This window comes from Tauraco erythrolophus, chromosome 3 (genome assembly GCF_009769465.1).
Source record: "Tauraco erythrolophus isolate bTauEry1 chromosome 3, bTauEry1.pri, whole genome shotgun sequence".
NCBI classification, from domain to species: Eukaryota; Metazoa; Chordata; class Aves; order Musophagiformes; family Musophagidae; genus Tauraco; species Tauraco erythrolophus.
In genome coordinates this window covers 63422980-63427710 of record NC_141467.1, presented here as the reverse complement: position 1 = coordinate 63427710, position 4731 = coordinate 63422980, and the positions used below count along the sequence as shown (strand labels likewise).

The following is a 4731-nucleotide window of genomic DNA, read 5'->3' as shown; positions in this document are numbered from 1 at the left end:
AGTAGAGCTTATTTTCTATTTGTTGCTTGAAAGGAAATTTCCAGAGGATTTTAGTCTGTGAAAGGCTGGAAAACAGTGCTCAAAAATATAAGAATTGGTTTAATATGCTTGGAAAAGGGCAGATATGACTATATTACTCCGTTACACATGGAGGAAAACTAAAGCATGAAGATATAAAATGACTACATAAACCCAGAAATGAGTACTGTGAACATTTCACTTCTTTTTGTTTATCACTCCAACCACCTGGTAATCCCAGCAGTTAACCCAAACTTTTGTCTAGATGAGGAAAAAGTATTTCTTCTGGAAAGCCCTCCTTGCATTACACACTCAACATGTAACCAAGTCATTGCATCAACTGGAAAATAACAATTTTATGACAACTTTTTCTGTACTAGTCTCTCATAGTGTTCCAATCTTTATTATGTGTAATGACATATTATAGAAACACCAAACTGCTTTCAGTAGTCACCACAGTTCCTATTTTACTTCCCATGTCCATCGTATATATGACTGATTTTAAAATGAGAATTTATAACAGACACTTTGTTTCTTCACAATGACAATCCTGCCTTGATGAATTCAACATGAAGCAAACTTAGCTAATTATATTACCATAATCATAGTTAATGCTTAATGTTGTTGTTTCATATTATTTTTAGGTTTCTTGATAAGGAAATTGGTACAAACTAAAATAGTTACTAGTTGCCAAATTCCACTGGGAAGAGTGACTTGGCTTTTAGTGCTGATTTTAATCACAGAATCACAGAATCACAGAATGTCAGGGATTGGAAGGGACCTCAAAGGATCATCTAGTCCAATCCCCCTGCTGGAGCAGGACCACCTAGATTAGATCACACAAGAACACATCCAGGCGGTTTTGAACATCTCCAGAGAAGGAGACTCCACAACCTCTCTGGGCAGCCTGTTCCAGCGTTCTGTTACCCATTCTGGGAAGAAGTTCTTCCTCATGTTTCAGCGGAACCTCCTATGTTCCAGCTTATATTCATTTCCCCTTGTCCCATCATTGGATGCCAGTGAGAAGAGCCTGGCTCCATCCTCATGACAGTCACTCTTTACATATTTATAAACATTAATGAGGTCCCCCCTCAGTCTCCTCTTCTCCAAGCTAAAGAGACCCAGCTCCCTCAGCCTTTCCTCATAAGGCAGATGCTCCACTCCCTTAATCATCTAATGCCAGCAGTAGATGCTCACATTACACTAAAACAAGTGCAAAGTTTTTTGGTTTAGCTAAAAGTAACAAAATCAAACATAGGCATAGCCTTTTACATGTTTTCCGTGATCACTAATCATATCAAAAACAACAACAAAAAAGTTTGTATTTTTAGCCAACGAACACAAGCACAAAGACACCAAGCAAAGGACTGGTAAGAAAACCAGTGCTATTCTTGCAGGAAATCAGCCATATAAGCCTTATTAAAGCTTCTATATGTTGCTATAAGTACTTTACAAGACATTAAATCATTATATTTGCACCAAAATCATAAAGCAATCAATTTCCTCTGCTGTACTTAGGAAATACAAACAGGAGAAGGACCAGCACCATTTTATCTGAATAAATATTTCAGACCACATAAATCTTGTGTTCTGCAACGGTAAGAAACCAACAGGAGAAAGCAAGGCCTGCATCAACAGGTGGTTTTTCCCCCTAAACTACCTGTATCTTAGACCTCTTCAGGGTCAAACTGAACTTCAGTTATCATGCTTAGACACAAGCACCAGTCACTATTATTCATTTCACCAGATCAACCAAATCAAACAGCTCAACCCTCCACCCCCAAATCCCTACATACCTGTCCTTGTAAGGCTACACGACTTCTGTCTTGCAGATGCTGATTAGAAACTGAAGAATGCCAAGGATGGATCTGTCCTTGAGACTGTGCCCGAACAAGGTCAGATGACTGTGTTATTTGCTGTGGGGTAATGTGGTGTTCTAGGTCATGCTCTAAAACATGGCTTGTGCTATCCTGAACAAACGCAGAATCATCGAACTGTGGCAGAAGGTCTTCCTGAAGGAGGTCATCTGGGTCAAGTCCTGTAAATGGTTCATTATGAGTCTCGACTTGATGAAGTAAGTTGTCATCTAAAGATGTAAAACCATTGCTCTCAATAGGGTCAGTGAAATGGCTTATCTGAGAAGCAGAACCAGCAGAAGCTGGAAAGTTAATATTCACAGGAGAGAGTTTTGAACTACTAAAGTTGCCCTGAGGATGCGCAGAATGCAACATCTGAAAACTACTTGAATTCAGAGGTGTATTAGAATTCAACATGTGCTCAGCTGTTTCTTGCTTGGTCCCTGTTTGAGATGTAAAGGCATCGCTTCCAGTAAAGTCAGAGATAGAGTGTGTCTGCTGGCTAGTAGAAAGAGCTGTTGGAGACTGAAGAAGGCTGGTAGGAGAAATGTGGTTACTGGAGTAAGAATAAGGAGATGAAAATCGTTGGCTGTTATTGACAGAACATGGAGTAATAGTTGGGGACTGTCCACCAAAATTTCCTTCTTGATTCCCGCAAAAATGTACTGAAGCACTTGCAGTTTGAGAAAACTGTTGAACAGACAGAGGCTGCTGTGAAGTTGATGGATTAGAAACTGGAGGCGGGTGGTTAACACTGACTCTGTGAGAAGTAGATACGTTAACTTCCATGAAGTCTTTTGGCTGACTCAGAGCATCTTGCCCCGTGTTGTTTCTGCTTTGTTGCGACCGTAGCGAGGCACACTGATGCTGCGGTTCACTAGCCTGAAATAAGGCAAAGTCATGGTGTGCTACAAAGCTTTTGTTTTGCTGCATAGACTGAGAATGTCCTTGGTGAAAGGGAGACCCATTTTGATTTGAAACAGTTGTGGCAGTTTGATGACCCCACATCGGACTACCGTCAGCCACATCTGGAAACATCCCATTAGACTGGTTTTGCGGATGAATTGGTGAACAATTGAATTGAGAGTGTGGTGATAAGACATTGTCAGCTGAGCTATTAAAAGACTGATTTACTGAGTGAAGTTTCAGAGAATCATACTGATTCAGCTGATCAAACTCACTCATCTTTTGTTGATTTTGAGCATCTTGCACATGGTTCAATGAGTCTATGTGCAAAGGTTCAAATTCTGCACCCAAATTCAATTCATCAACAAGCGAAACAGGTCCAGGTTGAACAAAGGCATCATCTGACAAACCTTCTAAGGTCTCACTAAAAAGATTGGCATCATCAAAAAAATCCATCATAGGATCAGTCATCTTGATAGGTCTGTACTGCTTTTTTGCTCAACTCCAAACGGAGTCAATTTTGGCTCTCTGCGGTGAACAGAAACAAATGACATCCAGCGGTCACCACTTTATCCAAGGCATGCCAACATCCATTAGTGCTTCTGATGAAACATTCATCTTAAAGTCTTAAAGTATCCTATAGGAGAGAAAAGGGGGGGGGGGGAAGAAAAAAGAGAGAAAAATTACTTTCATGACTCTCCTCATCGCTCCTTCCCCCTCAACACTTTTACAGACTTTTGATATTTTGTTCACAATGTTCAGCTAAACCACAAATCAATTCAGTTATTTTTGCTTATACTCGATGCCCTGTGCAGTGTTCATTGTTTTTGTGCCTTATGTAATTGAAGTAACATTTGATGTTTCAAATTTAATTATTTCATTTTTTTCATTGTTTGCTCTATTACCTAACCACAATTTTAGATTCTCCTTTGCCATTTTCATTAAAACTACCAAATTCTAACAGAAAAGTGTTTTTTTAGTAGTCCAGAATTAAAATTTGTTCGTAGAAAGAAATGATATCATACATAAAATGCACACAATAATTCTGTGTGTTTAAACAAGAAACCTAAGATGTTACAAACTACATGTAAAAACAAAACTACCTTGACTTCAGTAGGAAAAGCTGAGATAATCTGTTTCTTCTAAATAAGTTGCAACAAGTAAGATTCTGAAAATTTGTATTTTATCCCACTTAAATACATAATAGAACTCTTACTAAAAGGAAGGACAAGAGGATGAATACAGTGATACAGCCAAAGATAAACATGGGAAAAGAACTACCTTTGGTTCAATAACGGAGTTTACACACTTATCTAGTTTTGAAGCACAAGTTGTTTTTCTATTTATTCATAGTATCACTAAGTGATCACCAATGAATCAGTTTGCCATCAGGGATTTCAGGCAAGAGGAGCTAAGAAGGATGGCTAGTTTAAATTTAGTCTAAAATTTTGCCTATTGGTAGTGTAATCAAACAGAATGGGAAATGAATGAAAGTGCGTCTGGTAATTTACCTCTCCAGATAACCAGTAAACCTCTGGATTAGAGGAGCATCACTTTAAACAAGCATCTTCATGGAATAATCATTTCTTTATCCTGTCAATGCATGTATTTAATTACTATAAAGAAAAAAAAAAAAAAGCTTAATGCTTGGGTTCAGGATGAAGACCATCTGTGGTTTACTGAAGAAGTACCTTCCCAACATCACTGTTATCAGAGTATTATGGGAAATTGCACAACAATGTGACAGGTCTGCTTGATGTTGTTCTGTGACACAATTGCTACAAATAATGCCTCTAAAACTGTCTCTTGTCCTGTTAATAACTTGGTGATTGACCTTAGCTTTTCACCTCAAGGACATTTTCTGCCCAAGTTAAAGCAATTCTTTTTTTAAACAAACTTCAGTGGAGAAATATACCACTGTGTTGTTGAATCCAGTATGTAACATTGAGAA

The 4731-nt window shown here is 38.4% G+C and overlaps 1 pseudogene; it reads right to left on the bottom strand.

Moving 5' to 3' along the window:
* Positions 1-1784: 1784 nt before the first annotated feature.
* On the bottom strand, positions 1785-3413 carry LOC147529024 (ATP-dependent chromatin remodeler CHD9 pseudogene; annotated as a pseudogene).
* Between the last annotated feature and the right edge of the window lie 1318 nt (positions 3414-4731).